Raw genomic sequence first — 12,977 nt, 5'->3', positions numbered from 1 at the left:
CCCAAACTGAGCCGTCGCGCTAGTGTCGGCACCCCCGTCTGTTTGCTGTTCCGTCGGGACTTGCGATGAATGAACTGCCTCGTCTCAGGAGGTGGTCCCTGACAACCCAACCGCCGGGTTGCCAGGGACCACCTCCTGGCAACCTGGTGGCGGAATCGGGCTCGGCCCTGGCTCCGTGTCTCGGGTATCGGGACCGGCTCCGACTCCGGCTCCGACTCCGTGTCCCCGGGATCGGGCTCGGTCCTGGCTCCGTGTCTCGGAGATCGGGACCGGCTCCGGCTCCGACTCCGACTCCGTGTCTCCGGGATCGGGCTCGGTCCCGGCTCCGTGTCTCGGAGATCGGGACCGGCTCCGGCTCCGACTCCGTGTCTCCGGGATTGGGCTCCGCCCTGGGTCCGTGGCGGGCGGTCTCGCGGGCAGGCTGGACGCCTTAGCCGAGGATTACGCTGGTTTTCGTCGCGGGAGGCCTGGCCATTAATTCCGTCAGCTCACGCGTCGCTACCAGCTCTGATAATTTACACGGACTTAGCAGCGTGGGGCCGCACACGGTTCTGCCCGTCGGCCGTCAGACAGGGCCGTCGAGTCCCGCGGGACGGACGTGTTCTGCACCGCGCCGGGGGTCCCGAGAGCTCGTCTGCGGCAGACCAGACACGCGTCGTGTGGGGCGGCGAGAGCGGCGGCGAGCGTCACGGAGGCGGAGAGAGCGGCGGCGAGCGTCACGGAGGCGGAGAGAGCGGCGGCGAGCGTCACGGAGGCGGAGAGAGCGGCGGCGAGCGTCACGGAGGCGGAGAGAGCGGCGGCGAGCGTCACGGAGGCGGAGAGAGCGGCGGCGAGCGTCACGGAGGCGGCGAGAGCGGCGGCGAGCGTCACGGAGGCGGAGAGAGCGGGCGGCGAGCGTCACGGAGGCGGAGAGAGCGGCGGCGAGCGTCACGAGGCGGAGAGAGCGGCGGCGAGCGTCACGGAGGCGGAGGAGAGCGGCGGCGAGCGTCACGGAGGCGGAGAGAGCGGCGGCGAGCGTCACGGAGGCGGAGAGAGCGGCGGCGAGCGTCACGGAGGCGGAGAGAGCGGTGGCGAGCGTCACGGAGGCGGAGAGAGCGGCGGCGAGCGTCACGGAGGCGGAGAGAGCGGCGGCGAGCGTCACGGAGGCGGAGAGAGCGGCGGCGAGCGTCACGGAGGCGGAGAGAGCGGCGGCGGGAGCGCCCGCGACTGGGGCACCGTCGGCGGGGGAGGGGACGTCGGACGGAACACGGCCTACATCCGGCGCGCGCGGCGCGCCCGCGGCCCGCGCCGTCGGCCGCCGATGACGGCTCACGATGGATCGGGGACGTCATCGACGGCTCCGACGCGCCGGACCGGGGCCAGCTGCGGCCGCGGGGAAGGGGCGCCGGCGCTGGGACACCACCGGCCCATTGACCGCGCCGGTGAAAGACGAGGTGTCCATGTCGGCGAGCGGCCTGACCGCATGTGGTCGGCCGGAAGTGATGATGTTACGGGCGTCAGGCGACGCTAGATTGGTTCTCCCCCGGTGGAGCTGGCGGGACTGACGGGTTCCTGTTTTTCTTCTGTGGATGGGATTGTACAACGATGTCTTTGAGATCGGCGTAGATCTTGATCTACATTAGATTCTCGATCCGAGAAATGAGTAAACTGGTGCATGTAAGTGCATGGAGCGCTTCAAAATATTGTTCTCTCCCCTAGAAGTTAAGCCTTTTCATGTTTTCATGGTATTCCCTTGTTCCTACGCTTGCCTGTGATGTTTTTGTAGCATCTGTTCATTGCCACATAGACTCTTTGATAGCGAAATGTCATGAATTCGGGTAGTGGGGGGCGATGTGAGCACCATAACCACTACGTTCATCCTTTTACACAAGTCATCAGTGCCGGCTGACGGGATGGGTGTAGATAGGAGGCACGCTAAGTACCCTGGACCGTCGACAGCGCTCGAGACATTCAAACGTATATTTGATATGCAGCATGACCGTCCAAGCGCACCCAGCCATCACTTGCCGCTTAAAACCATGATCGGTCAAGGCCATCGTTTCAGCCATCGTTTCAGTCATCGTTTTAGCCATCGTCCAGAGTCACCTGAAACAGGAGTCGTATATATGTTATTGTGTACTCAGGTAATTTTTTAAGATTGTTTATGTCACTTCAGGGTGGCTCTCAGCTGTGAATTTGAACAAAGTTTGATAATTTGCTATTAGTCAACGGCGTGCGATGATCCCGTACTTCTGATTGTGACTGACTCAAGCGTGCTGAAATGCTAGTACTGCCGTGCCCCATTTTCGAGGACGTGAACAAACGGGTCGTGTCTTTGTTGGCAAGTAAAACTTGTTTTTATTCTCTTTTACTTTTCTGCTCAGCATGCAAAGCCGATGATTTTGAAGGACAGCTACTGGATGATGACACATGAATAAATGTTTAGATAACCTGAACAATGAGCACTGAAGGCCGAAGTGCTCACGCATTTGAAGTACCTCTGCGTTGTCAGGTTACGTCAGATTCATCTTTCAGTAATTTAGGCTCCTGCATGTGCCAACGGAATCTGGGCACTCGCTGCGCAAAGTTCTTTAGCTTGACGCTTGCATAACGTCGCGACTTTTCCATAGTTTGGGCGTCGCTGACAGGCGCAAGGTCATCGGTTCCTTTTAAGATCGCCTAGCCTTGTGACATTGAAGCTTGTAAATATTGAAGCTTGTAATGTTTTGTTATAAGGATTGATTGCGTACACCAAGGCCTTTGATTTGTGAGGTTCTTTTGCCACGGATGACACCGCAGCGGTTATGGGTACAGACACAACGGCGTGAATAACGACGAATAAACCATTTTGCCACGGTCTATGCTATGTGGTCGGCAGGGGATGAACACAGCTGGAAACAATAGTGGCAATGTCTTTGGGAGTAAAAGATCTCGGACATGATGAAATAAATCCGCGAACGACTCATAACCGGAGCCAGCCAAAGCCTATGGGCTCTGCCACCTCTCCGACCTTTCCACATCTATGTATTGCCCCTATGGTGTATGAAAAGACCGTGCAAAATATGTATGCCTCTCAACTTTTCACACGCAGCGGACCAGTGCCAAAGCCGCCAGCTCGTGGTCAAAAAAGGCCAAAAAGTTGACCCCCAGGAGATGGCCAGGATGACTGGAAGCGATCCTCAAAACGAACCTGTGAGTCTTGGGGACAAACCGCGGTGGTCGACCGCCTCAACGCATTGAAGACAGCACTGCGTGACCGTCGCCCAAACAGAGCGAAGGTCTGGCGGCCGCTCGTCGGGCAGACAGATAGTGGCGAAGCTGTTCAATCGCCGGAGGAATAGGAGAGAGTGTGTGTGTGGGGGGGGGGGGGGGACGGACCATCCGCGGCGGAGCGACGAGCGAGGAACCGCGTCAGAACGTCGGAGACCAGCGGAGCGAGACGCGGATGGCTCGTCGGTCGGACAGGAGGACGAAACCGTATCAGGCCGTGAAAGAAGAGAGCGCCACCACGGGCATGACTCAATCGTTCTCAGTCGGCCACTGGAGGGGGACCGCGTATAGCCGCGCGGCGGCCCCCGTGCCTGTCGAGACGGGAGGGCGGCGGCCGGCTATTTCGGGCCTCCGCCGGCCATGTGCCGCCGCCCGACGGCACCGACGCGCCCAGCGTGGCCCGGCGCTGCGCCGCCCTCAGTCGCACCCTTGCCCGTCACGTGACCCGCCAGCTGCGCGGCGCGGTGCCCTGTGGACGCGTGTGAAACAGAGAACGCACGTGGCCCCACGGGACGCAGCTGGTTCAGGTAGGCGAATCCGCACACTGCTCTCGTGGGACTCAAGTTGAGTGGATATAATTGCCGCGTTTCTGCGTTGGAATTCCCAGGCCTCGTCGAATGACGCACGGTGTCGGAAACTTGGCACTGTGCATTACGTGTAATTACCTTCCCACCGGCAGCTAAAAATTATGATACCTCCCACCGCCATGTTCGCAGTTTGTCTGGTGGGACCGTGTCACCTAAAATGTGCGGCCTTTATATGATTAAAGGTCGCGGTCCTGGTGCGGCTGGACTCTTCGGGAATCCTTTCCTTCTGTTCACAAAGTACACAGTCTAGTACAGTTCTATAGCCGCTTCAACTGGTAATGAAACGTCCCCGAGGGAAATGTCGGTGTATGGGCTATAAAACTTCCGCTGTAAAAGTGTAGCTTGGAGATGGAAACAAACTACGTTGGTTTTAAAGTTTAACTTCTTTTCTCTTTTTAATGCTTACCAGCCTCCCTGCCCCTGACATTTTAATTTGTTTTAAAAATGCCTGGGTCCGCCAAAAAGTTATCAAAAATGGTCAGCTGCTCGTTTTTCTTACGCGAACATCCATCTCCCATCGCAATCACATTCTCATCCGGCTTTCTGCCCCCGCCCCGCTTCTACACGCGGCACCCAGTGACAAACCCCCGAAAACCACCGACGAAGCCCCCTCAGCCGTCTCTCCGGGGCCGGCGGCGGCGTTCGTTGTCGTCTGTCGTGACCGCAGCCGGCGCGCGAGCCGTGGCATGTTTGACACCGCTCGGCCGGCGGCTGGGCTGCGGCAGCGACCGGCCACGGACGCTTGGCGGCGGTAAGGTGACACCGACACGCGAGCGGACCACCGCGCCGCGCCGCGCCGAGGCCGGACCAGCCGGCGTCCGGCAGCCGGACGCGGCCGGACAGCGGCGAGGGCGAGCCCCAGGTGGAGCCGCGGGCAGACAGACAGCGCGCCCCGAGCCGGAGGCCCGGCGTACTCTGGCTCAGCCACACGTTCAGGCGGATGCACCACGTGTTCTGGATCTCAGCGCGCCGCAGTCATTCGGACAGATGTCGGGCACGTTCTTGGACTTGTCGGAGATGATAGGCAACTGCCGGAAACCGCTGCTACCACCAACGTTACTGCAAACCACAGCTCATTGGTGATGCGTTTACTGAGGTTGTGTGAGAGCCATTTTAGGAAAGTGGGTACATCTAAAGGTTTTCTTGCTTTTTAAGTTCCTTCCGAGTTTCGACTCAAGTGTGAGGAACAGATATAATGGTGACCTGCAGATGCCTGCAAAGCTCATTGCTGTTCCAGCAAAAAATTTGTGTCGACTCACAGAAACGACTGCAATGTACTTGGCGAAAACTTAAAACATGGACGCAATTAAGCTTAATCCCACTGGCTGGCCTCCGTGTGTGTCATCAGGCACTCCTCCAGTCTGTGAGGCAGGAACATGCTGCCGCCGGTGTCGCTGCGGAAACACTGCCGTTATACGGGTCGTGGCACAAGACATGAACTAACTGACTAGCTTATGACCTGGTGGAGTAGGACTGATATGACGCTATTGCGTAAGTAGACGTAGTCATTCTGATGCCTCATTAAGGGTATCGTTCTCTCGAACCTCCCAAAAACGAGTGGTCAAAGGGAGCGGTTGTACCGTAAAAGTTTTGCAAGTACTCTACGACCGGCTGCATTTAACTCTCGACACATATAGTGCTCTCTGTCATGAGCTCCCTTTATGCTGTAATAATCCTGCAAAGCTTCGGCCTAAACGCTGCTCCAAGAAGAGTGAGTACCACTCAGTTGTTGCTTTCATTCTGGCCGCGTTTTAGTCGATAGCGCGGCGGTCGACGGCAAAGTGAGAAAGTTGCGATATGTATGGTGTTTGGGACTTGTTGCTTGCGGTCGAATAGCTGCGGTTTATAATTAAAAGTTGTGGTTCATTACATTAGGTGACATATGCTGTATTGATTCTGATGTGTTTGCACTTTCTGTTATATTTTTGGTGATGTTTATGTAAGTTATCACATTTGCTATCTCACAATTTGTCTTTGTTCTTGAAAGATTCCTCTACTCTCCCATCCGTTTCACTGTTAACAACTTTAAAAACTTTTTTCTACGTTGTCTTATTTTGGGGCTTGAACGAAGGCCGATATATGTTGTGTTGTCAATGAGGTAAGAGTTTAATGGCATCGTTTCGTGGAACTTCCATGTTCAGAGAAGGAAAGTCAGTTTCCATTCGGTGATCTAATGTGGTAACGGGTTCGAGCTAACTTCATTGCATTGCCTCAATACCGTTAGCTGGCAGGGACTCTGGCAGTTTACTGCATATGGATGTGCTTTCTGCATGTCCTACCTGTCCTGCCGCGTTGACGTCCAGTGGCTTTAGCGACAGCGTTGCCCATTTCCGCTGCAGTAAACTTAGTGAAGTGAGCCAAGGTTCAGGAATATGGACAGCATGTGTAAGTAAGAAACATGAATCACACGGAGATGTTGCCTTTTGTAGAGATATTTTCCGATGTTGCGAGTATGTCTTAGTTGTGAGTAATTTATGACACCAGGGGTATTTTGCACGGACGCGTACTCAAGAGAACATTGAAGCTAACAACACAAGTTTAGAACAGACGGAGACCCTTACGGGTGCACAACCGCGTCCACATGTCTCCCTGAACTTTGAAAGTAGGACGTTCTGCTGGTTTATAAACCGCAGCTGGTTTATGAACTTGGGACCGGTTCAGTTCCCACTCCTTCCCTATAGCCCATTTGTAGGCCGGCGCGACGTTTTAGCGTTCGCACAGGGCGTTTCAGTATTATGGACATTGCAGGCTTACGGTCATCCACACCTGCCGCCGGCGTGGCTCGTGAGAGAGACTTTGGTGGTTACCGGCGCATGCTATCGCGCCACAACTTCCAAACTCAATGCTGACATATGTTACCGTCGCAAAGGAAGGATATTAATCAACTGGGCCATGAAGCGACGTACAGTGCAAACGTCTTTGCGTATGACAGTGAGTAAAGACAGCTAAAGAACAAGGATGCTTCGTACCCTTTGCCTGCCGGTTAAGAACCAAGTAGGGATCGTGTAATCGCAGTTAACATCTGGGGATGCAATGTTCATCATACAAAGCAAGCGTTTGCCAGATTTTGGCCAGCCTGAAGATATCACTTAGTCACTCTCACAGATTGAGAGCGGGTAGAGGACGTCACATACTGCGGTATTCCTAAAATAACCTATGGCATGTACGCAATTCCATTTACGCTTTTAGACGCTTCCTGGAAAAAGTTAGGTAATGTGAAATGATCGTAAAACTTATTTCACTGCGTTCGGTTAAGCACTTCTTGGCAAGAATGGGTGCCTGGTACGTTTTATTTCTCTCCCTAAAGGGACTGCGCCTGCCCCCAATATGTCAGTTTAAGCATAACAAACTTATGATTTAAGAGAAAATTGGATGTTTTAGCAAATTTAGAGCAGCCGGAATTACGCCACGTTTCCGTTTGCCATCGACGGTCACCTTTGGACTGAAACCTGGATATAATACAACTACTACCATTAGGTACTGGTCTCCATTGGACCTGTATTAGGGCCAGGGTGTGAAAAAATGCCTTTTCTGACACCGACGAAATTTTGAACCGTGTTTGCTGTCACCTGGAGCCAAATCTTGCAGTAACCATTGCAATATAACTAAATGTCATACACAACAAAAAAGATAAATGAAATGTAATGCGGCATAACCATCAAACCTTGTGTTCCGAGAGTTCATTTGCACTAAAGTATCATTTCCTGGTTTTCAAACACTGACTGATGATTGCGAGAAAAGTAGTAAAAGCGTCAGATGAAGGCATGCTTTACATAACCAGCCTAGAGGCGTGTAGTTTGCTTTTCAGTTGGGGTGGGGGTGTTGTGGGGGTGGATTGCCCCCCCCCCCACACACACCAGGGATGTGGTTTCCTATTTTCAGTTATAATGTTTCTTTTATTGTTCGGTGACCATAATGTTTGAGGGACCAACCGCAAAACTAATTTTGAGAGACTACACCCCTGCTCCCAATACTGGAAAGAAAGTGCCTTAAATCTGGAGAGAAAACCGTTTCAGGTGTATTTCAGAGGCAGGCTCAATCATTTTTTTTCCTACTCCCCGCCCCTCTCTCAACCCCATGCATTTTGCAAAACTTTGTCCCCGTACCCTTACATTTACAGACAGTGTGGTTCGACAAGCACCTGAGAGCAAAATATTTTTGGTTTTCTGACGTCATTGTACAATCATCTGGAAGCGTTGGCGACCTTCGCTATCTTCGCATTACCATTGCCGGTGCAGAACTCGCACTTGCTAACATGATCCCAATTTATTAGTGCAAAATCCATACAGTATTGGTATCAACAGATGGAAACGACATTTTGGAACACCTTTAGCACCTTCATTAAGCTTAATATGCAATATGACAGCGATTAAAAGCGCTTCATCTCACGCCTGTCTACCGCTCAGTACGCTAAGTCGGAAGTACAGCGGGCAATGTGAGGCCTACGCCAGCGGTGCTCGGCCTCTTACCTAAAAGCCACTATTCCTCTCAGCAGCAATGATAAAGTGGGATAATAAAGTAGGTAATAAAGTAATGACGTGGGATAAATCCTTGACACGAGTCGCTCCAACCTCCTCCGTTTACCTCTGAAGCTACAGTGCGGGTATCCAGAAACAAGTCTCAAGGATCGGCAGGGCTTTTTTAAGCTATTACCAGGGACACCCACCAAGGTTGGTCCTAAGAAAATCCAAACAGCACCTCAAAAGACTGTCGATTAGCTACGTTCTTCGAGCCAGTCATTTTCTCACAACATGGACACAACCAAGGGCAACCCACAGCCTTGCACTGAGCCCGAAACGCCGCGTAGCAGTGATCACGTTCGTCGCAAGAGGCTTGTAACCAGCTAAGATTTTCACGACTAGTAATAGACGTAGTCCTATAGTATTCTATACTGTTTAATATGTAAAGGGAATCTTGGCTGAACAATCTGTGAAAAACACTGATTTGAAGAGCATTGGAAAAGCGCTGTGTCACCAATGCTCTGTGACTTCAGCACTGATATGGTATAGTTTATAGTATATTTCTGTCACCTGCTAAAAACTATCCTAACTAAAGCTACGATGCTTGCCAACATCTCGTGGCTCAACTTATGCAGCGAAACATCAACGTTTTGACATATGCCCTGCACATGCTCACGTGCAAGTATAAGCGAAAACAGACCAATGCTAAGCTTTTAGTTTCGTCTAGCTGGGGCAGTCTTTTGTAATGTGGTCTGGTCTATTGTAATTTATTGTCATTTTTGCAGTTTTGCTCCCAACTGGATTGCCAAGTGTCCGATTTGGTTACCGATCATGTTTGGTAAATCCTTAGCTTTTTCATTCCTGATTAAGGCCAAATACGTGCCAAACCATTGCAGGATAAAGTTAAATCCGCCGCCAAAAGACAGGTACCATAAACATGAGGAGAGTATACTGCAACTGTATACACATGTAACTATTTTTTTTTCGCTACGGGTTAAATCTCTTTGCGACATTTGCACAGCGACACTATGATCAGATAATTTCATTTGCTTTGCCCTCAGCTGAAACGCTTTTTGTCGCCGCACATGATCTCTGTACGCATCAAACGCCCTGGCCTAGGTCATTCGGACGGCGCGTGTGCCAGCGCACAGTTCGATAGCTCGCTCTGTTATGTTGAGTCACTGAGCCATCTTCAAAATTGTGTTCATCATCAAGCTGTTCACGCTCAGAAGAGCAGACATGTGCTAGGATTTTCAGGCTGTTAACGGATCTGTCTCTGAAGCGGTTTTGCAGCTCGAGCATCGGCTGATGGCGTTGACTGTCGAGGCTTGCACAGCAGCTGCAGGTGGCCCTGACCGTGGTGTGCGCTGACGCGCTGAGTCCAGCCGCGAGCTGACGCCCTGTTGGTGGTGGGTGGGGGTTGAGGAGGCGCGAGGCCGTTTGTGACCGATCGCGCGCCGTCCTCCCGCGCCGGGCCGCCGCCCGAGAGGACGTATCGCACGAGTCGGGTCCGTTTAGACGAACCCTTTTAGATGGCATGCGGGCTGAGTCAGCCAACACAAACGACTCGGGAGCCGGGCGAGGCGTCTCGCGCCGCCACTGGCCCCGTGCCCGTGCTGCCCAGCTGGGAGGCTGACCTCACCCGGTCACACCAAGGTTGCGCCCGCCCTGTTCCGCGCAGTTACGTCCGGGTGTTAACTGGAGCCGGCTGTGAGTCTGAGCCGGTCTGTGAGCCCATGGATTGTCTCTTCTGCTGGCGAGGAGTCCCAGCGGAGACGCTCAGTCCGCCTAAATCGCTGCAGTGTGTCTCCTTGGGAACACAGGGCACCGATTTAGGGGGGCGATTCATCGTTAAGCATAGTGTAAGCGTTCTCGGACCGTTGATTCCACTTCCGTTAATCTGGCCTGGTCCACTCCGCTTCGTCCACAGTACTTCGTCATGCCTTCTGACCTCTTGGTATGGGCCCGATAACTTCGACTGTATGGTTTATTCGAAGCCTGGCCACGTCCTCTGCTTCATGCAACCACCGCCAGGACTGCACCACGTCTGGCAACCGCCATGACTGCACCACGTCTGACAACCGCCGTGACTGCACCACGTCTGACAACCGCCATGGCTGCACCACGTCTGTCAACCGCCATGACTGTACCACGTCTGATGACCGCCATGACTGCACCACGTCTGACAACCGCCATGACTGCACCACGTCTGAGAACCGTCATGACTGCACCACGTCTGACAACCGCCATGACTGCACCACGTCTGACAACCGCCGTGACTGCACCACGTCTGACAACCGCCGTGACTGCACCACGTCTGACAACCGCCATGACTGCACCACGTCTGACAACCGCCGTGACTGCACCACGTCTGACAACCGCCATGGCTGCACCACGTCTGACAACCGCCATGACTGCACCACGTCTGAGAACCGTCATGACTGCACCACGTCTGACAACCGCCGTGACTGCACCACGTCTGACAACCGCCATGGCTGCACCACGTCTGACAACCACCATGACTGCACCACGTCTGACAACCGCCATGACTGTGCCACGTCTGATAACCGCCGTGACTGTACCACGTCTGACAACCGCCATGACTGCACCACGTCTGATAACCGCCATGACTGCACCACGTCTGACAACCGCCGTGACTGTACCACGCCTACGCTTCCTCAGTTGATTTGAATAGGGCAGAATGACACGATTATTCTCCCAAGCGAAACCATGCGACCAAACATTGATTTTAGACCGCTAAACGCGTTGACCCTGCCCCAGCGTGAAAGCATTACCAATGCGGGGTACCAACGGAACGCGGGGCCCACGGCCGTTAGATTGTGAGCGGACGGTGGTTGTCAACTGATTTTAAATTGATGCTGAATCTTCGAATCATGGGTCTAGTGGCGTGGCTTTCCTAACGAGGATGGGGAGGGGCTGAGCAGCGAAAATAGCTAGACCTACCCCGAAATGCATCAAAACACTTTACCCAAGAGCTCTGCCCACTTTCTCCTCAAAGTTGGGGTTGTATCCCCCTCCCCCTTCTCCTCATCTGAATATGTAACTATAGCCGTGTATAGACCGTATTATCCACATAACGCGCCCTGAAGGGAATTATTTTTGCAGTTTTCGTCGAACCACTTACATTGGAGTTTACTTTTTTGTGTCCATTACGCATGGTTGTGTAGTCGATCCCTGAAAGGCCCCCTCTCATTCACTCGAAATGTCGTTAATTGATCTTGGACGTGCGTGCGCGCCGACCAACGAGCGGCTCCCCTGCGGGCTCGCCGACGTTCTTGTTTGAAAACGCAAAAATGTGTTCATGCAAGCAGTTTAAGCACCAGAAAGTAGCAAGAGGTCGCAACTGCCTTCTTGAGAAGAACGCTCCTGACTTTTGGCTGGACGAAAGCGCAGACGAAGGTAACAAACGAAGTTTCTGCATCACCCGCATTCATCGCGCTTGACCTGTCCCGGCTGGTTGTCTGAGACAACTGTGACCGGCCGGGGGGGGGGGGGGGGGCTGACCTGCCCTTGAGATCTCAAACCCCCACGCGTTGTACGAAAACATTAAAGATCCGCATTGAAGTTGTCATCAATTCATAGATAATGTAACCCAACTTTTTATCTTGGGTCAAATTTGCGGTCACCAGAAGTCACGCAGTGGGAGAAATGGTCGCTCTGATAGATGCAGTTAAAACATATGTGAATACGTTTTGATGGATATTGAGGGCACGGAGGTAAGCGTTAATACTATTTGAGTCCATCCCGACCATTTTCCCCCCACAAGGGTCAGGTCAGGTCAGTTCAACGGTAAAAATTGGCACCCCAGTTGCATACAAGCTAGATACGTTTTTGTTTCATTGTACAATGTACTTCTGGCCAAGTTTATTTTATTGGACGTAGCCCTGGGAAAAAGTATCCCAGACACAGAAATGCCATGTTCCTCTGGCTTAGTGGTCAGCTAAGGTCAACTGTGGTCAAAGTCATACGCAATCCAACTGAAAAATAGGGCGCCAGTCTGGTTTACGTGACCAGTGCAATGCTTTTCTGTTGTCAAAAATAGTGAGTTGTACATCTACAGTTGCTTATGATAATACAATTATTTAACTCCTGTAAACATTATGCGTAGTTTCTTCGACGCGTGGCAATACAGTTATAAAAAAACTGAGAGCAAACACGTTGCTCATAAAATTACACGCCATCAGTTTTACGAACGTGATATAGAGGTGGTTACACGCGTCGCACTTCGCACTTCTTCATTTAGCATCCCTTCTACGGGCAACAGAGGTCATCAACCTTAAGTGACTTCATATGACCTTGCATGTTCTCATGCGACCTATTGTAACCCATTATGCATTGCAGTGATATTACATGTTTTCAGTAGAACGATCAAGTTATAGTCCAAAATTACAATGTGAAATTGTCTTTTTGAGCTTAGCATCTGTTTTGCAGAAGGCACCCATAGTGACATGCCATGATCTAGGTCAATTCCATGTGATTTGTGGTAATATTATCTCTGCGCATGTGAGTTAGTACTCTTTTCGTCATACTCAAACACCAAAACCACCCAAAGTGCGCAAACATTTGCAATATTTACGAAAAACATCAGAACTTTACCTCGCGTTAGGCTACTGACCCGTTTCGGAAAATATTTATAAGTCAAACTGTAGGTACTGTCGTG

General features: G+C 52.3%; 1 protein-coding gene across 1 annotated transcript in view; it reads left to right on the top strand.

Moving 5' to 3' along the window:
* The first annotated feature begins 3,683 nt into the window (after nucleotides 1-3,683).
* LOC119097987 (irregular chiasm C-roughest protein) overlaps nucleotides 3,684-12,977 on the top strand; it is a 96,154-nt gene continuing 86,860 nt past the window's right edge. The window contains exon 1 of the mRNA XM_037220923.1: nucleotides 3,684-3,776. The gene's annotated coding sequence lies outside the window, so the exon portion shown is untranslated. The remainder of the gene's footprint in view (nucleotides 3,777-12,977) is intronic.

Source organism: Pollicipes pollicipes, unplaced genomic scaffold, assembly GCF_011947565.3.
Source record: "Pollicipes pollicipes isolate AB1234 unplaced genomic scaffold, Ppol_2.1 Scaffold_2555;HRSCAF=2994_pilon_pilon_pilon, whole genome shotgun sequence".
Classification (NCBI taxonomy): Eukaryota; Metazoa; Arthropoda; class Thecostraca; order Pollicipedomorpha; family Pollicipedidae; genus Pollicipes; species Pollicipes pollicipes.
The sequence above is the reverse complement of the archived record's forward strand: the minus strand, read 5'-3'. Positions and strand labels throughout refer to the sequence as shown.